General features: G+C 39.9%; 1 long non-coding RNA gene across 2 annotated transcripts; it reads left to right on the forward strand.

The window, feature by feature from the left end:
• The first annotated feature begins 20,481 nt into the window (after positions 1-20,481).
• LOC109645708 (uncharacterized) lies at positions 20,482-25,017 on the forward strand. Of its 2 annotated transcripts, none has more exons than XR_011241098.1 (7): positions 20,482-20,553; positions 23,273-23,301; positions 23,595-23,764; positions 23,855-24,014; positions 24,123-24,198; positions 24,312-24,720; positions 24,935-25,017. It is a non-coding gene; the product is annotated as an uncharacterized lncRNA (long non-coding RNA). The 2 variants fall into 2 exon arrangements; XR_011241097.1 differs by lacking the exon at positions 24,935-25,017 and having other exon boundaries at positions 24,312-24,332; positions 24,437-24,527.
• The last annotated feature ends 172 nt before the right edge of the window (positions 25,018-25,189 follow it).

The raw sequence follows: 25,189 nt of genomic DNA on the forward strand, positions 1-25,189 counted from the left end.
CGTTAATTAATATCTTATTTTCTTTCTTTCTTTTATTTTTATTTAGTTTGTGTCGACTTTTAATGAAATGTGTTTTACAATGAGTTAACGGAATGAAGCTAGTTCGGTAAAAGAGACACTTGAATCCTCAAGGCTTTGTTAAACTGTTTTGCATCAGCTGTGGTTTTTCTTTCATAATCTTAACATTGCAACTCAGTTACGGTTAAACATTTCAGCATTAAGACTGATATGGTTGCACTAAAAAGCAGCCAGAAAAGATCTTCACACATTTTGAGTTGCTCACAGACATCAATGTGCTTCGTAGCTTGGAACTCAGTATGGAGGAATGTGGAAGAGCCATCACACAATACTTCAGGGAAAAACCTACTAACAAAGATGTCAAGGATGTCATCTCTAAAGGTGAAGATAATGAGGTGGCACTTCGTGTTGTTCAGCTGCTCATGGCACACTTTGGGGAGGACCTAACCGGGCTGATCCTTCTTGCAGGTGTAAGTTTTCTTTTTTCTTTCTCTGTTTAAAAACTATTTACCTTTTTATAATTTTTCATCTTAAAAATGTTGCATGTATGTATTTGTTCCCTACAGGTGTCTGCCACTGCAGCTGACATTGAGACAACTCTTAGTCTTCCTGCAGGTCCTCGCCTGATACTTCATGGTATACATTTCATTTAGATCCTGTGTTAGACATATAATAAAGCATATTGGTCATTCATCTTGAGTTAACAAATGTTTACATAAGGTGAGATGCATTCTCATGTTGCTATGACTTAAAGTTTCAGGTGCAACAGGGCAAGTCACAGTTGGACTTGCTGCTGTGTTTGCAATCTACTACATACTCAACCTTCAGTATTAAGATGAGGAAGCCTGTACAAATGGTGGAACAAACTACCATTTTGGGTTCGGGAGGCAGACACGGTCAACACTTTTAAAAGTAGACATAAGACTTTCCTCTTTGATAGAGCTTATAGTTAGAGCTGGCTCAGATCAGCCCTTAGTCATGCTGCTATAGGATAAGACTGCCGGGGGACACCTCCACCCCACCCTCTCTCTCTATTATCATCCCCATCTCTAAACATGTATCATTAATGCATGTTACTAACTAAACTTCTTCCCTGGAGTTTCTGTGCTCTCTCGTCCAGCAGGTTCTTATGGATCGTGGCTGCTCCCTGTATTGGATCATGGTTCCCACTACTGCCATGGCCCTGCCTGACATCCACTCTTGTTATTACTATTAGTCATAATTCCATGACATTAATATTAACTTGTTTATTATTGTAGCATTATTACATATTACCACCACTGCTAACCACTGCTACTGTAATCATTGTCTTTCATTGTAATTGTACAATATGTTTCTGTTGCGTTGTACTGTACACGTGACATCCATTGCACGTCTGTCCGTCCTGGGAGAGGGATCCCTCCTCTGTGGCTCTCCAAGATTTCTTCCATCTTCTTTTCCCTGTTAAAAGGGTTTTTTTGTGGGCAAGTTTTTCCTCACTCGAACTGAGGGTCTAAGGACAGAGGGTGTCACTACCTGTACAGATTGTAAAGCCCTCTGAGGCTAAATGTGTTTTGTGAATTTGGGCTATACAAATAAAATTTGATTTGATTTGATTTGATTTTGGATTCCCAGTTTACACAAATGCAAACGCCAGAAATAGACAGATATGACTAAAACAGAAGACATTACATGACTATGTAAATTCATGTGCAGGCATTGCACTCCCTAGGATCAATTAGCCTGTTGATTTATTGTTTGAACCATAAACAGCACAGTGCTTACAAGGGTTAGTTAAAACGATTTAGCCAGCTCTATTCATCCCATTCTCTCAAGTCTGACAGATGTTTAGTAGCACTAGTTTCACTTAAGTCAACGCAAAGGCTTTTCCTACGTGCACGGAAAGGGTCCAGAATACAGTAAACTAGATGATTGCAGGCAACACCTCTGGAATCTGTCTCACAGTGAGAACATGTAATATCACTTAAACATATTTGAATGTGCACATTGAAAAAATCATTGTCTTTTATTTTATGTCTTCCTCTGTGCAGATCGACCACAATGTCATTGTACTCATGGATGATGCAGAATGATAGATCCCTTCAATTTCCTTTTCACCACAATGCCTGCAGTGCCTGATTTGGAGGACCTAATCAAATTGTACTTCAGACTTTCTTTTCAGTAACAAGGAAATACTTGCAATTTTAGCGCATTACAACCAGACAGTGATAAGTGTCAGAACTTTAAAGAGAGTTTGTAGAATACTTGGGCTGTTCAGGAGGAAGAACCAGTCTGACATGGAAGAAGTGCTGGCTTTTGTCCAACATGAGGTTATGACCAATGGACAGATGCAAGGTTATCGCTGGCTACATCTTTGAGCAGTTCAGCGAGGATTTGTTGTGTTACAAGACACCATAAGAAGCATCATCTAACTGGTTGATCCACAAGGTGTAGAATTGAGAAGAGCATGGTGCCAAATGCACTTTGGCACATGGACGGCTATGACAAGCTAAAACCCTATGGCATTGCCATCAATGGCTGCAAAGATGGTTTCAGCCGCTATGTGTTATGGATGGAGGCCTTTACCACAAACAGTGATCCCAAATTAGCAAGTTACTTTACCAAAACGGTGTCAAGCATAGGTGGACCAGGCAGGGGGAACAGAAAATGTTTGTGTTGAAGAAATGCAGATGTTTTTTGCGGAGAAACCATCCAGACAGTTTTGCAGGAGAGAAGAGTCTCCTTAATGGAAGAAGCACAGCAAACCAGCGCATTGAAGGATGGTGGGGTACCCTTCGCAAACAGAGTGCACAGTCCTGGATGAACTTATTTCAAACTTTCCAGGATGATGGTCATTTCACAGGAGAATTTTTGGACAAAAGTCTAATCCAGTTCTGTTTCATGAATCTTGTTCAGGTAAAAATCTTTCCTCAACCTCTGAAATGAAGTTGCTGTAGGTTGTATTGGAATTGTAGCAGTTGTTGTTGTTTGTAATTATTCATTAAATTATTTATTTTTGATTTTTGCATTTTCTACCCCTCCATAAACAATACAACACAGCAACCTAGGCCTCAGTATAGACAGGCATCAGTTAACCTATTTCACATTTCTGTATGTACTGTGCTTCTTTCTATGCAGGATGAACTTGACAAAGTTTTCACCACCTGGAATTCACACAAAATCAGACCAAGATCAATCAAGCATCGGGTCGGCCTGATGTGATGTATTCATTCCCAGAGCTGCACAGTGCTGAGGATAGACTCAAACCTGTTTCCATGGAGGAGGTCACTGTGTGTATGGAAGAGTGCACTCCCAAAGGTGAGTTTCCTTGTGATGAAACCGTTTTTGAACTGTGTTGTCTCCTGATGGAGGAGAATGGGTGGGATGCTCCTGCAGATCCACTTGCTGCTGCTGACCTGTACATCATGTTAAGAGACGAACTTGTCACACCACAGTAAAATCAAGTTAAGTTTTTGTCTCCATGTTTGTATTGTGACTTCCTGTTTTATTTTGAAAATTAACTCTCCTCTCGTTTCAAGTCACTTGCCCTTCCTCATGTGCCTCGGTCTGATTGTCTTCCATGATCCTGATTATACTCACCTGTTTCCCATTACCTCCATGTGTGCTTATAGTCTGCCTCTCCCCTCTGTCTTGTGCCAGTGTGTCTTGTACGTTCGTCAAGGGCCACCAGCCTTTTGCCTCGCTAAAAGTGTTTTTTGTTGGCTTTTGCCTTATAGTTTTCATAGCTCTCTTTTCGTTAGTATAGTTAGTTTATCTTTAGATCTTGTCCCTCTTCGGAGGAGATTTTTGTTTTGTGGGTTAGCATTGTTGTCCCTCATTATAGGAGTGTTATTTTTTTAGTGAATGTTCATAGCATTTCCCTCTCAGGACGAGATTTATTTTGTAAACCCTTTTCATAGCTTTTCCCTCTTCCGAGCAGTTTTCTGTTAAGTGTTGTTTATTTCTTATCTCTTCACAGAAGGTAGGATTTTTCATTTGTATGTTTTGTAATCATCCCCTCTTTTCGAGGCCCCCTCTGTTAGCCAGTTATTGTATTTTTCTGGGTTGAATAAAAATCGGATCTTTGTCAGCATTCTCCTAACTCTGCGTCCGAGTCCTATCTCCAAGTTCACTTCGTGACAGAACTGCTGCAAATAATTTGAGAAATGGAAGACATCTAAATAAAAACATGAAGTTTTTCCCACTCACATAATGTGAAAGTACTTGTCTTATCTTGATTATTATTTTCTTGTGCTTTATACAAGATTATATATTATAAGATTTTAATAAACTTGACATGTGTAAACACAAAAAGTTTTCTTGTCAAAAATGTACCAATAAAGAGTCACAAACTTTTGATTTGGCAGGGAAAGCGAAGGGAATATTAACTTGATGAACGATGTTTGTCCATTGATTGTCTGTTTTTGGTGCATGATATTGATGTAAAAACATTTTAGAAATTTTAGGTAAGACATTCACTTTGCCTGACACCCACTATTGAACTTGTGAAACCTTTATTTCATTTGTGAAAATGCAAAAGGGATGATGTCACTGTTTTTATTTATACCACATTAGACCACGTTAGTCCAGATCAAAAACCACTACACCTAGACCTCTCAAATCTGGACTAGATTGTGCTACATTCATTAATAAAAATTCTGATATGTGAAACATTTCCTTTATTTGTGAAAATGCAAGAAAAGCACATTACTAGTAAACTTAGCACACCTGAATAATTTAATAGTAAACTAAACTCTTTGGATAATGTGGTTGGTGTGGAAAATCTGCTGATCAATGGTCAACTCATCAGTGAAGAAAGCGTTCAGTAGACCTTTGACGTCTTATGCTGAAATATTTATTGAAGCTTGGCCAAGGAGAAAATCAGAATTCATCCATACAACATCTGTGCATGATGCTCTCTCATATTCTGAAGTCTGCTTTCCAGCAGTCACACTTTAAACCCCAACAGATCATTTAATCTAAGGGTCTGCTAGTTCCTAAACAGTCAAATGTATTTTCTAGTTATGGAGACAGTATTGCTGCTTACACAGCAGTGGCGGTTTTAGGCACGGGCGAACCGGGCAGCCGCCCAGGGCAGCATTTTTTCATGTCACGGGGCGGCACGAGCACTTAGAAAAAAAAAATCATCTGCGCAGCAAAGCGGTTTTCTATTATCTATCATGTCACAGTGTGTGGGTAATTGGGAAATTGACGCCCCCTGCAGCTGCTGCAGACGCCACTGCAGCTGCTGCAGGCACCAATGCTTGCTGAGAAGGTGCCGCACGGAGCACAGAAGCTGTGTGAGAGGGGGAGGGGCGGGTGGGGGACAGTTCACCTCTGGGTCTCCCAAATAGAAATGGACAAGGGGGGTACATATAGTGCAATACACTGGTTTTATTGCAAAGGTCAGGTTTTAGTTTGTGTTTCCTGTTCTTAGTGCAACAGTCTTATAATCAGATTTTCTTTAGTATGTTTTCAAATTTGTTTGATGAAGGATTTGTGCTATTTAGAATATTTATTCTATATTTTATTTGTATATTGTTCATCTTAATATTTTACATTATTGTTGTTCTCTGCTCTTGTTACTTTTTTTTATATATCCAATTGTATATATTTGCCACTTTTTGTATATAGTGTCTATTTATTTAAGGTCTGATAACTTCTACTGTTTTGTGCAGAATTGCCTCACGTATATAGTTATAATAAAAAACTAGCTAACTTTTTTGGGGGGGGGGGCTCGGAGGGGGTCTCGCCCGTGGAGTAACTCAATGTAGAACTTCCACTGTTACTCAGTCTCATATCTGTGATGTCTAGGGAGTGAAGCCTTTGACCTTCGTCAAGCTCTCGCACTTCCCAAACACAACAGCCTGTTGCACTCTGCCCCAGAGAGGACAAGAGACAGTGTCTATTCCATAACAATCCCCTCTTATTGATCATAAGATCAATCCTGATTACCATTACCCTTATTTTTTTTTTTAATTTTCAGACTGCTCGGAGCCCCTTCAGAACAGATCCAACATCATGCAATACGAAATCCTTCTCAATTAAACAACAAATCAAGAGAATATACGAAATACAAAATCAACAAACATTATTCTTTGAACTTGTCATTCAGTTAAGATCAATTCATACAATCAGTGAGGTAAATGAAAACCCCTCTTTTGTACCACCCTTACCATTTCTTACACACGTGTCCCATGAGTACCATCTTCTGGCCAACAAGGGCATTTATGAAGCAAACCTTCATTTTATGATGATCCCCTGAAACACCAAGGCATTAAAGGAGCTCACGACAGAGGTCACAGATCACATGCACCTGCTGACAGAGGCCAAAAATGTTCACTTATTCAACTAAAAGTGAAAAAGACCCTGCACTAACTACTCTACTCTAGACAGGTGCAAAGGCCAAACCTCAATGATGGGGAGGAAAAAGACCGATTTTTGCCCTGTCTGATATTAGATGAAACTCAAGCAACTGAGAGGGTAACATGAACATACTTGATTTCATCAGCACAATAAAACAATTAAATAAACATACTTGATTCAACAACTTCAATCAAAATCAAAACTTAAGCACCTTGACCATCATCATAATTAACACATTGAAGAGTCTTCAACCCATGTACATTGCGTACGTAGAGGGTCACCACCATGGAGTGGTTGCAAGAGCATACGATGCATGGCGATGTGGCTTCTTATCCTCGCAGGATTATCATTTCAACTTTCACAAATTTTCAACCACAACATATATATATATTTTTGCAACATATAATGCAAAGCTGTAATCATCACTATATGCATACAACTAGAACAAACACTGGAGTTTAAAATAATATGTTCCTCCTAAACTTTATTTTTAGGAAATAACATAACATTTTTTTTTTTTTACAAATTAGAAGTCTCTTTTTCACTGTCATCCTCTAAAGCAATGTCACCTATACGGGGACTCTGTATGTTACAGGTGGTTCTTGGTTGGACCCCAAAGCAGACACTGAGAGCAGTCTAGTGTTAACGAAAAGTTTATTAACACCAGAAAACAGAGCAGGCAGGCTGTGGAGGCAGGGTGCTGGCTGGCCGAATAATCCAAGGGAAAACACGCACGAGGGAAAACGAAAACCGAGGAGCAGCAACAAGGCACACCGAGGAGTCTATGTAGCAAAAGAAAACAATACTCGTTAAGTACGAAACAAAAAAACGAGGAGTAAGAATCAGAGGTGACAAGGTACGCTACCGGACTAGACGGAATTAACTGGCAGAGTAGTGGAGTCAGGACCAGGCTTTTATGGAGGGGATGATGGGTGAATGATTGCAGGTGTGCCTTGTTAGCTGCAGTGAGGAAGCCAGCCACACCCCCTGCCACACACACCACCTGCAGGATAGGAACAGAACAGAAGGGGGAGACAGAGACAACACACCCAACACCAGAATCACCACAGATAGTGGACCAATTTCAGAGAGAGAGAGAGAAAGAGAGAGACTGTACCAGTTCAAGAGGAAGGACAGAGACCCTGAGAGAGAGAGAAAGACAGTGAGAGCTAAAGACATTTCCAAAAGCTGCTTGATTTTATAATCATGCATGATCCAGCAAAAATGTTATTGAAATTATCCAATTATCCAATATTTCTAAAAACAAACACTTCAAACAGAGCTGTGTCGCAGAACTTATTCAATATACTTATTATAGCTTAATATACACCAGACCTGAGCTAACACTCTCAATAATGTAACGTGTTGACTTTATGAATGGATTCGTTATTTCAAATTTTAAGCACTGGAAAAAGTGATATTATAATTGCCTGTTCCACTATTACATCATAGTTTCATACTTTGGCTGGAATATATATGTTTGATTACATTTTATGTGGTATCAAATGGGTCCTAAAAGTCTGAGATGTTGCTTGGTGAAACTCCTAGGTGGTTTTTACTCAACTGCAGGATCTGAAGACAAGAGAAAGTACATGTCAAGACAAGAAAATCCTCAGGAGATATTCATATTGTGCACAACTGGAAGGCTCGCTGGTTTGTGCTGATGCCAGACAAGCTGCTGTATTATAAATACGAAGGAGGCAGAAGAGACTCGTGTCAGCGAGGGAAGATCCCACTGGAGGACTGTGTGCTGACTTGTCCTTTTCTAGAATGCGAAAATCGTCCGGTGAGTTTTTGTCAGACTCAAGAACAAAACGAGATTAGAAAAAGATTCCAGACAACTTTGTTTTTTCAAGTCTTTTTATTTGAACAATGTAGACACTGTGAAAATGTAGCTTTTAAGTAATTCCCCAATCAGAGAGGCCTCACTCGATGAGACAGGAAATGTCCTCAGGTTAATGTTCTGTCAGGACCTGAGTTCAAACATCTTCCAGTTTTCGAGACAACAATTTGTTCCCCAAAGAAGAAATAATTACATTTCCAACAGCAGTACATAAACACTGAAATAAGTATATATCAGTTACAGCACATTCAATATAGAATCTACTCTCATGTCTCATGGGGTGGAGTCAGGATGAGGGGATGGTTGAGGTAGAGGAAAGATGAGAGGAGATTATGATGAGTGAGAGAAAGCTGAATATATTCCTTCTCTCTGTCCCTTTTCTCTCCTCCTTCTCCTTCTTCTTCAGTTCTTTGCTCTCCTCCTTTGCCTTCTTCTTCTTGTCCTTCTCCTGGAAGCTGGCCTCCTGTTCCAGGACTCTGCACCTCAGCCGCTTGTCACAGTTCTTCTGCAAAGCTTGGAATTTGACCTTCCATTGCTTTTGCACTTTCTGCTTCTCCACGTGCTGGAGCTGAAGATCTTTGACCTCCTTCTCCAACTCTTCCATCATGTTGGCCAAGTCGTCTTTGACCTGACACAGCTGTGAGACGGAAGAGTCTAGGCTTTTATCCAGAGCAGCCTTCTCAACAGTCAGCTGGCTCTTCAGAGCAGACTGTATTGCAGCTGCAGCAGCGTTTTGTGCTGCCTCCTTCCTCAGAGCAGTTATCTCTGCTGCCTGCTCCTCCATAGCTGCCAGCCTCTCCGCAGTCAGCTTCTGCAATGCAGCGTTTTCTGCAGCCAGAGCACTGTTCTTTGCTGCCTTCTTCCTCACACTGAAAAAAGTAACTTATAGAATTTACTTAAGAAAATCTTAGTAACAATTTGCACTCAATTTTTTTGAATACATTTTAATGCTATAATCTTGAGTGCAACTTACTTATGAAAATGAAGTAAAATTTACCTCTAAATATATATGAGCAGTCAGAAATATTGAGTAAATGTTAATGAATTATTTTCATTTTGGAAAATCACAATTAATTAAATATTAAGTAACTATTTATGTAAATGTTAATAAATTTTCTGTGATGAATGTTGTACCACAAATCACAATAAGATTCTTAACCATGCAATGCATTGGCACTTATATTATTATTCCTCGAGACTTTCTGCGTTTATTATGGGTGCCTTGCCAGCTGGGGGCTCCGCCCCCAGCTGGCAATGCATTGCATGGGGCGAAGCCCCATGCAATGCATTGGCACTTATACTATTATTCCTCGAACATTTTGCGTTTATTTTTCTTAGTTCTTCTTCCGTAAATTTTCGTCCCGCTACTCCTCCCACAGATTTCATCGCACATACTCGAGACCTATAAAAAAACATGCGGAATTACGTCGAATCCTGTGCTATGACTTTTCTAAGAATTTCGTCCAATAATTCGCTCAAAAATCGCGAAAACGTGGCCGAAATCGACGAATGGGACTCAAGGTCTCTCGCCCTAAAGAGAGAATTGGCCAAAACGGGCGTTTTTCAGCCACTTTTTCTCTGTTTAAACACTTCTCCTAGCCACAAACGGAGTCCGACAGACATGATTTTTACATCTGGTGAAAGTAGAGTTTGTTTCCTACGCACACATGCCACTCTGACATCTCTCGGTCCAGTAGTTTAGGCTGAGTCAATTTACCGAGAAATCTTTTCCGGTCTCATCTCTCCATTGACTCCCATGTTAATTTTGGGAAAAAAAGTCAGAAAGGAGAAATACAGAAAAAAATTTCTAACTCGCTCCCACGGCCTCATTTCTGAACTCTCTCCCGCCAAAACATATCTGTACGTTCGTGGAAGTCTTGGGATTCTCAAAATGTTTTCATTTCTTAGATAGGACCTATAGTTTTTGAGTTACAAGCATTTGTTTGGAGAGTGGTGCTAGAGCAGCACCCTCTAACTTTTGAATGGACTTCAATGGAGATCACCAAAAAAGATTCCTGATGAGAAAACTAAATTTCTAAATCGCTCTTACGGTCTCATTTCTTAACTCTTATGAAATAAAAACATATGTGGACGTCGGCCAAAGTCTTGTGATTCTCACAATGTGTTCATTTCTCAGATACGACTTATAGATTTTGAGTTAGAAGCTTTTGTTTGAGGGTTGGTCTGAAACCAGTTTTTGTCTCCAAAGTGTGCGCGCAGCAGGTGTTCCTCATCTAATCAGTGAGTAACCATAGCAACCCCATAGACTGTCAGAGGTCAAGTCTCCTCTATAAATTTACTAGATTCAAAGTTTTTGCCACCATCCGCTTTGGCCCAGTGGTTAAGGCACTCGGATCATGTGACGTGAGTCTGGGTTCGAATCCGGGTGTGGGTGGTGGTTTTTGCTAATTTTTGGAGCATATGAATAAAAGTAAAAATAAGCCCCCCCACCCCCCCCATAGTAACTGGATATTACCAGGAACATGTAATGGGCCTTTATTTTGAAAATACCCCCCCCCCCCCCCATTATAATAGAATGTTACCAGCAAACATGTAATGAGCCTTTATTTTGAATATAAAAATAAACAACCCTCCCCCATTGTAATAGAATGTTATCAGGAAGTCTGTACAAAGCCTTTATTTTGAAAATAAGCCCCCCCACCCCCCATATTACAAGGAAACATGTACAGAGCCTATGTTTGAGTGTATAAATAAGCCCCCCCATCCCCCCCATAGTAACTGGATATTACCAGGAAACATGTAATGAGCCTTTATTTTGAAAATAGCCCCCCCCAATGTAATAGAATGTTACCAGGAAGTCTGTACAGAGCCTTTATTATGAAATAAGCCCCCCCATAGTCATAGAATGCTACCAGGAGAGCTGTACAGAGCCTGGTTTTTCAAAATAAAACCCCCAGATGGTTACAGGATGTTCCCAGGGAGCTGGAAAAATAGTAGATTTTCAAAATAAAACTCCCAAATAGTTACAGGATGTTCCTAGGAAGAGTAAAAAAAGCTAGAATTTCAAAATAAAATCCCCAGATTGTTAAGGAATGCTTCTAAGACGCCTAAAAAAAAGCTGGACTTTCAAAATAAAATGCCCAAATAGTTATAGAATGCTCCCAGGGAGCCGGAAAAAGAGTGGATTTTCAAAATAAAACCCCCAAATAGTAACAGAATGTTCCCAGGATGCCTGTGAGATGCTGGATTTTCAAAATAAAAACCCCAAATAGTTACAAAATATTCCCAGGAAGTCTAAAAGATGCTGTACCTTCAAAATAAAACGCCCAAATAGTTACAGAATATTCCGAGGAAGCCTAAAAGACACTGGATTTTCAAAATAAAACCCCCACATAGTTACAGGATGTCCCTAGGAAGTCTAAAAAACGCTGGACCTTCAACATAAAACCCCCAAATAGTTACAGAATGTTTCCAGGAAGCCTGAAAGACACTGGATTTTCAAAATAAAACCCCCAAATAGTTACAGGATGTTCCCAGGAAGCCTGAAGGAGGCTGAATTTTTAAAATGAAATCCCATGGATGGTGATTAGACCTTATAACATGGTTTCTCTCTGTCTCTCTGAAATTGGTCTCTCACTGACCTGGATCATGTATGTTTACAAAATCAAGCAGCTTTTGGTAATGTCTTTGGCTGTCACCGTCTCTCTCTCTCTCTTAAACGTAATATCTCTCTGAAATCGGATGTCATGTAAACCTGGATAATATATGTCTCTCTGTCCTTCGTCTTAAAGGAAATGTCTCTGTGTTCGAAGCAACGCCGGCATCGACGAGCACAAGGCACCCATTCAAAATGTCTCGGCAGGAGAGATTTTCTAGTTTTTCTTATTTCTTCTTCCTAAAACTTTGTCCCGCTACTCCTCCCACAGATTTCGTCGCACATACTCGAGACCTATAAAATACGATGCGGAATTACGTCGAATCGTGTTCTATGACTTTTCTAAGAATTTCGTCCAATAATTCGCTCAAAAATCGCGAAAACGTGGCCGAAATCGATGAATGGGACTCAAGCTCGCTTTCTCAAAAGAGCGAGTGGCCAAAAACAGGCGTTTTTCAGCCACTTTTTTTGTCTTTAAACACTTCTCCTAGCCACAAACGGAGTCCGACAGACATGATTTTCACATCAGGTGAAAATAGAGATTGTTTCCTACGCACACATGTCACTCTGACATCTCTCGGTCCAGTAGTTTAGGCTGAGTCAATTTACCGAGAAATCTTTTCCGGTCTCACCTCTCCATAGACTCCCATGTTAATTTTGGGAAAAAAAGTCAGAAAGGAGAAATACAGAAAAAAATTTCTAACTCGCTCCCACGGCCTCATTTCTGAACTCTCTCCCGCCAAAACATATCTGTACGTTCGGGGAAGTCTTGGGATTCTCACAATGTTTTCATTTCTTAGATAGGACCTATAGTTTTTGAGTTACAAGCATTTGTTTGAAGAGTGGTGCTAGAGCAGCACCCTCTAACTTTTGAATGGACTTCAATGGAGATCACCAAAAAAGATTCCTGATGAGAAAACTAAATTTCTAAATCGCTCTTACAGTCTCATTTCTTAACTCTTATTAAATATAAACATATGTGGACGTCGGCCAAAGTCTTGTGATTCTCACAATGTGTTCATTTCTCAGATACGACTTATAGATTTTGAGTTAGAAGCTTTTGTTTGAGGGTTGGTCTGAAACCAGTTTTTGGCTCCAAAGTGTGCGCGCAGCAGGTGTTCCTCATCTAATCAGTGAGTAACCATAGCAACCCCATAGACTGTCAGAGGTCAAGTCTCCTCTATAAATTTACTAGATTCAAAGTTTTTGCCACCATCCGCTTTGGCCCAGTGGTTAAGGCACTCGGATCATGTGACGTAAGTCTGGGTTCGAATCCGGGTGAGGGTGGTGGTTTTTGCTAATTTTTGGAGCATATAAATAAAAGTAAAAATAAGCCCCCCCACCCCCCCCATAGTAACTGGATGTTACCAGGAACATGTAAGGGGCCTTTATTTTGAAAATAAGCCCCCCCCCCCATTATAATAGAATGTTACCAGCAAACATGTAATGAGCCTTTATTTTGAATATAAAAATAAACAACCCTCCCCCATTGGAATAGAATGTTATCAGGAAGTCTGTATAAAGCCTTTATTTTGAAAATAAGCCCCCCCACCCCCCCATATTACAAGGAAACATGGACAGAGCTTATGTTTAAGTGTATAAATAAGCCTCCCCATCCCCCCCCATAGTAACTGGATATTACCAGAAAACATGTAATGGGCCTTTATTTTGAAAATAAGCCCCCCCCCCATTATAACAGAATGTTACTAGGAAGTCTATACAGAGCCTTTATTTTGAATATAAAAATAAACAACCCTCCCCCATTGTAATAGAATGTTATCAGGAAGTCTGTACAAAGCCTTTATTTTGAAAATAAGCCCCCCCACCCCCCATATTACAAGGAAACATGTACAGAGCCTATGTTTAAGCGTATAAATAAGCCCCCCCATCCCCCCCCATAGTAACTGGATATTACCTGAAAACATGTAATGAGCCTTTATTTTGAAAATAGCCCCCCCCCATTGTAATAGAATGTTACCAGGAAGTCTGTACAGAGCCTTTATTTTGAAATAAGCCCCCCCCCATTATAATAGAATGTTACCAGCAAACATGTAATGAGCCTTTATTTTGAATATAAAAATAAACAACCCTCCCCCATTGTAATAGAATGTTATCAAGAAGTATGTACAAAGCCTTTATTTTGAAAATACCCCCCCCCCCCCACCCACGCATATTACAAGGAAACATGTACAGAGCCTTTATTTTGAAATAAGCCCCCCCATAGTAATAGAATGCTACCAGGAAAGCTGTACAGAGCCTGGATTTTCAAAGTAAAACCCCCAAATAGTTACAGAATGTTTCCAGGAAGCCTGAAAGACACTGGATTTTCAAAATAAACCCCCCAGGTGGTTACAGGATGTTCCCAGGGAGCCGGAAAAAGAGTGGACTTTCAAAATAAAATCCCCAGATTGTTAAGGAATGTTTCTAAGAAGCCTAAAAAAAGCTGGACTTTCAAAATAAAATGCCCAAATAGTTATAGAATGTTCCCAGGAAGCCTGAAAGACGCTGGATTTTCAAAATAAAACCCCCAAATAGTTACAGAATGTTTCCAGGAAGCCTGAAAGTTGCTGGATTTTCAAAATAAACCCCCCAGATGGTTACAGAATATTCCCAGGAAGCCTGAAAGATGCTGGATTTTCAAAATAAAACCCCCAAATAGTTACAGAATGTTTCCAGGAAGCCTGAAAGACACTGTATTTTCAAAATAAAACTCCCAAATAGTTACAGAATGTTCACCAGGAAGCCTAAGAGATGCTAGATTTTCAAAATAAAGTCCCCAGATCGTTAAGGGATGTTCCTAAGAAGCCCAAAAAAGTCTGGACTTTCAAAATAAAATCCACAAATAGTTACAGAATGTTCCCAGGAAGCCTGAAAGTGGCTGAATTTTTAAGATTAAATGCCATGGATGGTGATCAGACCTTATAACATGGTTTCTCTCTGTCTCTGAAATTGGTACAGTCTCTCTGTCACTGACCTGGATTCATGCATGATTATAAAATCAAGCAACATTTGGAAATGTCTTTCGCTCTCACCGTCTCTCATGTAAACCTGGATAATATGTCTCTCTGTACGCGAGCATCGGCGACGAGCACAAGGCACCCATTCAAAATGTCTCGGCAGGAGAGATTTTCTAGTTATGGGTGCCTTGCCAGCTGGGGGCGGAGCCCCCAGCTGGCAATGCATTGCATGGGGCAAAGCCCCATGCAATGCATTGGCACTTATATTATTATTCCTCGAACATTTTGCGTTTATTATGGGTGCCTTGCCAGCTGGGGGCGGAGCCCCCAGCTGGCAATGCATTGCATGGGGCGAAGCCCCATGCAATGCATTGGCACTTATATTATTATTCCTCGGGTTTATTATTCTTATTTCTTCTTCCCAAAATTTCGTCCCGCTACTCCTCCCACAGATTTCATCGCACATACTCGAGACATATAAAATACGATGCGGAATTACGTCGAATCCTGTGCTATGACTTTTCTAAGAATTTCGTCCAGTAGTTCGCTCAAAAATCGCGAAAACGTGGCCAAAATCGACGAATGGGACTAAAGCTCGCTTTCTCAAAAGAGCGAGTGGCCAAAAACGGGCGTTTTTCAGCCACTTTTTTTGTCTTTAAACACTTCTCCTAGCCACAAACGGAGTCCGACAGACATGATTTTTACATCTGGTGAAAGTAGAGTTTGTTTCCTACGCACACATGCCACTCTGACATCTGTCGGTTCAGTAGTTTAGGCTTGAACATTTTTTTGAAAAATCTTTTCCGGTCTCACCTCTCCATTGACTCCCATGTTAATTTTTGGAAAAAAGTCTGAAAAGGAGAAATACGAAGAAAAATTTCTAACTCGCTCCCACGGTCTCATTTCTGAACCCTTTCTCGCCAAAACATATCTGTACGTTCGTGGAAGTCTTGGGATTCTCACAATGTTTTCATTTCTTAGACAGGACCTATAGTTTTTGAGTTACAAGCATTTGTTTGAAGAGTGGCGCTAGAGCAGCGCCCTCTACCGTTTTCATTGACTTCAATGGAGATCTCCAAAAAAGATTCCTGATGAGAAAACTAAATTTCTAAATCGCTCTTACGGTCTCATTTCTTAACTCTTATGAAATAAAAACATATGTGGACGTCGGCCAAAGTCTTGTGATTCTCACAATGTGTTCATTTCTCAGATACGACTTATAGATCTTGAGTTAGAAGCTTTTGTTTGAGGGTTGGTCTGAAACCAGTTTTTGTCTCCAAAGTGTGCGCGCAGCAGGTGTTCCTCATCTAATCAGTGAGTAACCATAGCAACCCCATAGACTGTCAGAGGTCAAGTCTCCTCTATAAATTTACTAGATTCAAAGCTTTTGCCACCATCCGCTTTGGCCCAGTGGTTAAGGCACTTGGATCATGTGACGTGAGTCTGGGTTCGAATCCGGGTGAGGGTGGTGGTTTTTGCTAATTTTTGGAGCATATAAATAAAAGTAAAAATAAGCCCCCCCACCCCCCCCATAGTAACTGGATGTTACCAGGAACATGTAATGGGCCTTTATTTTGAAAATAACCCCCCCCCCCATTATAATAGAATTTTACCAGCAAACATGTAATGAGCCTTTATTTTGAATATAAAAATAAACAACCCTCGCCCATTTTAATAGAATGTTGTACGTCTGTACAAAGCCTTTATTTTGAAAATAAGCCCCCCCATCCCCCCATATTACAAGGAAACATGTACAGAGCTTATGTTTGATGGTACAAATAAGCCCCCCCATCCCCCCCCATAGTAACTGGTTATTACCAGGAAACATGTAATGAGCCTTTATTTTGAAAATAGCCCCCCCCCATTGTAATAGAATGTTACCAGGAAGTCTGTACAGAGCCTATATTTTGAATATAAAAATAAACAACCCTCCCCCATTGTAATAGAATGTTATCAGGAAGTCTGTAATGGGCCTTTATTTTGAAATAAGCCCCCCCATAGTAATAGAATGCTACCAGGAAAGCTGTACAGAGCCTGGTTTTTCAAAATAAAACCCCCAGATGGTTACAGGATGTTCCCAGGGAGCTGGAAAAATAGTGGATTTTCAAAATAAAACTCCCAAATAGTTACAGGATGTTCCTATGAAGAGTAAAAAAAAGCTAGAATTTCGAAATAAAATCCCCAGATTGTTAAGGAATGTTTCTAAGAAGCCTAAAAAGGCTGGACTTTCAAAATAAAATGCCCAAATAGTTACAGGATGTTCCCAGGGAGATGGAAAAAGAGTGGACTTTCAAAATAAAACTCCCAAATAGATACAGAATGTTCCCAGGAAGCCTGAAAGACACTGGATTTTCAAAATAAAACCCCCAAATAGTTACAGAATGTTTCCAGGAAGCCTGAAAGACACTGGACTTTCAAAATAAAACTCCCAAATAGTTATAGAATGTTCCGAGGAAGCCTGAAAGACGCTGGATTTTCAAAATAAAACACCCAAATAGTTACAGAATGTTTCCAGGAAGCCTAAAAGACGTTGGTATTTCAAAATAAAAGTCCTGGATGGCGACAAGACCTTACCAGGAAGCACGAAGGAGTCTGGATTTTCTAAATAAAAACACCAATTATTTACAAAATGTTCCCAGGAAGCCTGAAAGATGCTAGATTTTCAAAATAAAAACCCCAAATAGTTACAGGATGTTCCGAAGAAGCCTGAAGGAGGGGGAATTTGGATGGTGATAAGACCTTAAAACATGGTTTCTCTCTGTCTCTCTGAAATTGGTCAAGTCTCTCACCGACCTGGATCATGCATGTTTATAAAATCAAGCAGCTTTTGGAAATGTCTTTCGCTCTCACCGTCTCTCTCTCTCTCTCTCCCACCAAAACGTAATGTCTCTCTGAAATTGGATTTCACGTAAACCTGGATAATATGCGTCTCTGTGTTCGAAGCAACGCCGGCATCGACGAGCACAAGGCACCCATTCAAAATGTCTCGGCAGGAGAGATTTTCTAGTTTTTCTTAGTTCTTCTTCCGTAAATTTTCGTCCCGCTACTCCTCCCACAGATTTCGTCGCACATACTCGAGACCTATAAAAAAACATGCGGAATTACGTCGAATCGTGTGCTATGACTTTTCTAAGAATTTCGTCCAATAATTCGCTCAAAAATCGCGAAAACGTGGCCGAAATCGACGAATGGGACTCAAGGTCTCTCGCCCTAAAGAGAGAATCGGCAAAAATGGGCGTTTTTCAGCCACTTTTTTTGTCTTTAAACACTTCTCCTAGCCACAAACGGAGTCCGACAGACATGATTTTTACATCTGGTGAAAGTAGAGTTTGTTTCCTACGCACACATGCCACTCTGACATCTCTCGGTCCAGTAGTTTAGGCTGAGTCAATTTACCGAGAAATCTTTTCCGGTCTCACCTCTCCATTGACTCCCATGTTAATTTTTGGAAAAAAGTCAGAAAAGGAGAAATACGAAGAAAAATTTCTAACTCGCTCCCACGGTCTCATTTCTGAACTCTCTCGCACCAAAACATATCTGTACGTTCGTGGAAGTCTTGGGATTCTCAAAATGTTTTCATTTCTTAGATAGGACCTATAGTTTTTGAGTTACAAGGATTTGTTTGAAGAGTGGCGCTAGAGCAGCGCCCTCTAACGTTTTGATTGACTTCAATGGCAAGGTCCAAAAAAGATTCCTGATGAGAAAACTAAATCTCGAAATCGCTCTTACGGTCTCATTTCTTAACTCTTATGAAATAAAAACATATGTGGACGTCGGCCAAAGTCTTGTGATTCTCACAATGTGTTCATTTCTCAGATACGACTTATAGATTTTGAGTTAGAAGCTTTTGTTTGAGGGTTGGTCTGAAACCAGTTTTTGTCTCCAAAGTGTGCGCGCAGCAGGTGTTCCTCATCTAATCAGTGAGTAACCATAGCAACCCCATAGACTGTCAGAGGTCAAGTCTCCTCTATAAATTTACTAGATTCAAAGTTTTTGCCACCATCCGCTTTGGCCCAGTGGTTAAGGCACTTGGATCATGTGACGTAAGTCTGGGTTCGAATCCGGGTGAGGGTGGTGGTTTTTGCTAAATTTTGGAGCATATAAATAAAAGTAAAAATAAGCCCCCCCACCCCCCCATAGTAACTGGATATTACCAGGAACATGTAATGGGCCTTTATTTTGAAAATAAGCTCCCCCCCATTATAATAGAATGTTACCAGCAAACATGTAATGAGCCTTTATTTTGAATATAAAAATAAACAACCCTCCCCCATTATAATAGAATGTTATCAGGGAGTCTGTACAAAGCCTTTATTTTGAAAATAAGCCCCCCCTCCCCTCCATATTACAAGGAAACATGTACAGAGCTGATGTTTAATCGTATAAATAAGCCCCCCCCCACCCCCCTCATAGTAACTGGATATTACCAGGAAACATGTAATGAGCCTTTATTTTGAAAATAAGCCCCCCCCCAATGTAATAAAAAATTAACAACCCCCCCCCCCCCCATTGTAATAGAATGTTACCAGGAAACATGTAATGAGCCTAGTTTTTCAAAATAAAAACCCCAGAAGGTTACAGGATGTTCCCTGGGAGCCAGAAAAAGAGTGCATTTTCAAAATAAAACCCCTAAACAGTTACAGAAAGTTCCCAGGAAGCCTGAAAGACACTGGATTTTTAAAATAAAACCCCCAAATAGTTACAGAATATTCCCAGGAAGCCTAAAAGACAGTTACAGAATGAAGGAAACATCTAATGAGCCTATATGAGGATTCAGCACTGAGTAAGAAAAATTAAGTGGATGTTTTGTCCTAGTAACAAACTATATGCAACCACCAAAGATTGCTCTGCTGCAGCTCAGCAAGATAACACTTTCTATGGAATCACACCCAAGCTTTCTTGGGATTAAAGTCACAGTAGGAAAGGATTACAGAGGCGGACCCAACAACACATTACAGCCACCATTAACCCTCAACATGCATGTTGTTTGTATTTTGAAGCAAGCAGATCAGAAGATGAGGGGAATTTCTGACTCAACGTACTGTGGTCAGTGACAACACTGCTGCTGCAGTCCACTGCAGTGTTTGATTTAACACAATTGTATTTTTTGAGTTAATGGAGTTAATGGAATATAATTTTAATAAGCATAATTATAACAATTGAGTTTTCCTCCATGTTGTCTTTCTGTTTCTCGGAAACAATATCTGCTTTATTATTTCGGAAGATCAGGCCATGGGTCTCTTGCACAGTTTAACTTGCTGCTATAATCTGTCACTGAGATGGCAGCTCACTTACCTTTATAATCTTATGACACCCCCAACCAGAATGTTTGTGTATTTGGGGTGACTTTAGGAGAAATCAACACATTTCACGCTAAACCGATGGCATTTGCAGCACTTATACTGCTGTCAAATGTCAAAAAGGGTCAAATACCACCATGTATAAAAGATGAGTTTTAAACATTCAATTGTATCAAATAACATTATTCTTAACATTATGATTAGAATTTCATATGAATATAAAATGTAGTCCTCAAAATAACTTAATGAGTGAGAGTAAAATAAAGTATTTACTGAAATAAATAACTAGAAAAACTTCCCTCATATCAGTATGTTTTAATCACCATAGCAACCAGCTGCTTAGATTTGAAATGGATAACAGGTGAATCTGATTGGACTTCTTCGATAGGAGACCTCTGATTGGCTCTTGTCTTTTTGACCTTTCCTTAAAACCTTTTGTTCAACGTTCTCCGACCTCTCTGATCTTCATCTGAGGTAAGTGATGTGTCTCTCTCTATTGAAGTATGTACTTAGCCAGCATGCTAACTTATTAAATTCGGGCTCATAATTTAAGATTGAAATTAACCTACTGTAAAACATGCAGTTGCTGCTGTTACCTGCTGCTTTTAAATGTTTCTAATGTGCTGGTTATTGTGCTGGTTGCTTTCATGACAAATGTGGAAATATTGTTGCTGGCTTGTCTTGTGTTTTCTGCTGCTTATCTTTGATTCCTGTGGTCATTTTATGTTGCTAATTAAATGAATGAGTGAAAACAGGGAGCTAACGTGATGCTAAGTAGCGTTAGCTTGCCTCGGTCAGGTAGGGCGTGGCAGTGTGGAAAAACTCTTTCGCGCCGGACTATTTTCTCATCTCACTCGGTGAGTTCATGGTTTATTTGGGCCAGATGTCATTGTGAGTGGTTTTTGGAACAGTTAGGAGACTAACCGCGGCGGGTTCGATTAGTTTTATTTGGGTTTTGTGTAGTTTGAATGTTTTTCACGGATAGCTTAAGCTAGGAGCACATGTTGCATTGAGTACGTAGCTCCCTTAAGGAATAGCCGTAGGTCTACGCTGTTTGCGTAGTGAGTGGGCGAGGGAGGGGGGCGTATGCGTCACGGTTGGCAGAGAAGCTTCGAGAAGTTTGAACGTAGCGTTGTGTTCGCTGTTAAACTTTGTCGGAGAATACACGCTACAGCTCCAGACATAAGATGAGCATTGTAGCCGAGCATTAGCACCAACATGACTCCCGATGATGGTCGGGACGCGGAAGGTTGCGGTTGTAGTTTAATGTAATAATAGTTGACTTGATAAAGCAAGTAACCTAGCGGAGGGATTGGTTGTATTGTTCATTCGTAAGCTGACTGTTTCCGGTTGGAAATGTTGAACGTGTAGCCCACACCTATCCCGAAGTACAGTTAAATATCCGTTATCCACAGCGCTGCTAAATGTTGTGGTTTTACCCTGTGAATTGATACCTCAGGCACCGACAGTGTCATTAAGCCCCAAGTAACATTAACTTATAGTTGCGTGTGTCTGTGAGAAGTGTTGCCCTTTTTTTTGCAAATTATTTCATTGTGTGTTACTGAGAGCATGGGTATTTTGTGTTCCTGCAGCATGTTTGCATTCACGTTGTGAAAATGTGTGTGCATGGAAAGTGGGACCTGCTGGATTGTTGCTAAAACTGATGTGAAATATTGAGACGAGGTGTAGTTACATGTTGATCTATGTGATTTTAGTTTGTGGGCTATTAATGCACTGTAACTGTATCGGACTAATTTCCCAAGTAACATTAACTTATAGATGTTTGTGTGTGTGTGCGTGCATGTCTGCGAAGTGTGTACATTTTTGCTTATTATTTCATTGTGTGTTACTGAGAGCATGGGTATTTTGTGTTTCTGCAGCATGTTTGGATTCACATTGTAAAAATGTGTGTGCATGGAAAGTGGGACCTGCTGGCTTGTTGCTAAAACTGATGTGAAATATTGAGACGAGGTGTAGTTACATGTTGATCTATGTGATTTTAGTTTGTGGGCTATTAATGCACTGTAACTGTATCGGACTAATTTCCCAAGTAACATTAACTTATAGATGTGTGTGTGTGTTTTTGTGTGTTTGTGTGCGTGCATGTCTGCGAAGTGTGTACATTTTTGCTTATTATGTCATTGTGTGTTACTGAGAGCATGGGTATTTTGTGTTTCTGCAGCATGTTTGGATTCACATTGTAAGAATGTGTGTGCATGGAAAGTGGAACCTGCTGGCTTGTTGCTAAAAGTGATGTGAAATAATTTAGACAAAGTGTAGTTACATGTTGATATATGTGATTTTAGTCTGTGAGCTATTAATGCACTGTGAGTAACTGTGAGTTGATAAAGTAGGCACAGATGGTTTGTGTTTAAAGGTCCAGTGTGTAAGATTTATGTGAAAGGGGTCTATTGGCAGAAATTCAATTCAACTGTATTTGTATAGCGCCAAATCATAATCTACATTACCTCAAGATACTTTACATAGAAGGTCAAGACCTTAAAATCTTATTGACATAGAGAAAAACAACATTTCCCACAATGAGTAGCACTTTGGCGACTGTGAAGAGGAAAAACTCCCTCATTAACAGGGAGAAACCTCTAGTAGGACCAGGCTCAATGTGGGCGGCCATCTGCCTCGACCGGTTGAGATGAGCACAGAAAAATAGGGAGGAGAGGGAAGATGGGTGGAAATTGATTATTAAAATAATGCCAGTGATATTTCCACATGTGTGTTTCATCTAAATTGTTCTAATTGTTGTCTTCTTAATCCTAGAATGGTGACCTTTATATTTATTTATGCTGGGTCCTCTCTACTAAGGCTGCCATGTTTTTAGGTGTCACTACATTCTACACACTAAACCTTTGAGTGAGGACATTGTTGCCAACACTGTTTTTTACTGAGAATACTAAATTTATATCCGGACTGCTTTTTAAATAGATTTTTTTTGTGTGAATGATTTTAGGATTTCACTACTCTCAATGGTGTTTGCCTAAAATGTGCAGTCCTTCCTGTTACTGTAGGTGTGATGGAGCCTACCAGAAATGTATAAGCTAGAAAACTATGTGATTATATTATATATTAAGCGTCTTGGTGTGCAGCAGAACTGTTTTGGAGATGTCTGAGAGCACTCAGTGTGTACATATATGTGATTTTACACTGCCATTAAAGGTTTAATTTATTTCACTCACAGATTCACGGCTCTTGAGCAGTGCTTTACCGGTGAGTGTTGGTTGAATACTGTCACCAGCATAAAATACTAATGAAAATGCATATTGTATATTTTTTTATGTATTAAATCAATACAAGTGGCAATGCTTTTACAGACATGTTTGACTGCTTGTATTTAATTACATTAGTCATCCAATCATGTCAGGTGATTTGATGATACAGAGCTCAGTTTGCATGCAGACTATTTCTTCAAAACAAAATATATTTTAAAAGTCCCGCCTCCATTGTTTATGTATGATAATTTCTATTTTAGTTACAAGTCTGTTATGCTCACTTTTTTATAGACACAATTCATTGACCTTCAGCATCCAGCCCTTCATTGACCTTCAGCATCCAGCCCTTCATTGACCTTCGGCATCCAGCCCTTCATTGACCTTCGGCATCCAGCCCTTCATTGACCTTCGGCGTCCAGCCCTTCATTGACCTTCGGCGTCCAGCCCTAATTGACCTCATCGTGAGTGTGGTAGATCATGTCGTTCTTTGTCGTATGTGGTCCTCATTAATATCTGCTCTGGAATAATTCACAATGTATTGTCTTTCTCAGGTTTTGTGCCCAAGATCTTCAAGACAGGCTCATCGAAATTTTCACTGTTGCAGTTATAGACGGCATATTTTTGTTATATATATATAATTTGTATTGTTATTAACATATTTTGTGAGTTTCTCTGTCTAGGTATCCTTCACAGCTTCACCAGATTTTCCAGGTAAGTTAGAGTAGATGACAATATACACTATACAAAAGACGTTAAATTGGAAAAAGCACACCTGTTGGTTAAGTAACACAAACTCTTAACTTGTACCCCAAATTGTAGGCCAACGTGTGACGACCAAGGCAGGACCACCTGTGACGAGGACGACCAGGGTCCAGTCAAATCTTTTTCTATCTTGGTGAGTAATTTGATTCATAGATTTATAACTATCCATCTTACTGTCCTGTTTTGTTTCTTTACCACTTACATTCCGTTTCTGTTCATCATTTGATCATCATCTACTGGCCACAGACGGGAGAAACTCGGTTGAAGGTATTGTATTAAGTATTTAAATTACAATTAAAAAGAAATGTAAAAAAATTAATTTTGTTACAAGACTTTTTTTTTTTTTTTTTTTAAACGCCAAATTGTATCAGAGATGCCGAGGAAGGGCAAGAGATCACAGGCACAAAAAGTGCGCTGGTCAAAGCTCGACCTGGCAGATCCAAACCCAGTCAGCCCACCCGGTCTTGGCCAAGAGGTACCTAAACAATAAATACATAGCTGAATTTGACAGCATTATTGTAATGTTAAGATAATGTATTTGTATTAATTGATAAGTTATATGTATTATCAGGTTCCCAAAGTACAGACCTCTCCACGGCCAAGAAATGTTTGGAGGACGGATGGACCCACTGGCTCCCATTCTCCAGCTAAAAAGGTGGGCTTTTATATCTCCCACACTTTCCATACAATATGCAGTCTTGAACTTGGTATTTAGTTATCAGATGACTGAAACCACAGACCCCACCACAGTCCCCACCACCATTCTCACACACACACACTCTCACTCACACTGTCTCTGTCACTCCGGTATATCTATACAATACACAATGTCTTGAGTTTCACATACTTGGTATAATTTTTTTCCTCAGACGGTACAGACGCCTCCAGCAGCCCGACATTTCTGGTCAAAGGACAATTTGCACACCCCTGTGAATTCTCCATCTACAAAGGTATGGATTTGTTTTTGACTCATTGGAGATATGGGCTGAACCCAGACTCTGTTATAATTTTACAGAGTTGAGTAGTCATAAATACTTGGTTTCCAGATACAATTATTTATGTTTTATAATTATTAAGTGACTGCTATGTTGGACAAAAAGTCATTAATAAATTTAATTTCATGT

Source organism: Paralichthys olivaceus, chromosome 5 (genome assembly GCF_024713975.1).
Source record: "Paralichthys olivaceus isolate ysfri-2021 chromosome 5, ASM2471397v2, whole genome shotgun sequence".
NCBI classification, from domain to species: domain Eukaryota; kingdom Metazoa; phylum Chordata; class Actinopteri; order Pleuronectiformes; family Paralichthyidae; genus Paralichthys; species Paralichthys olivaceus.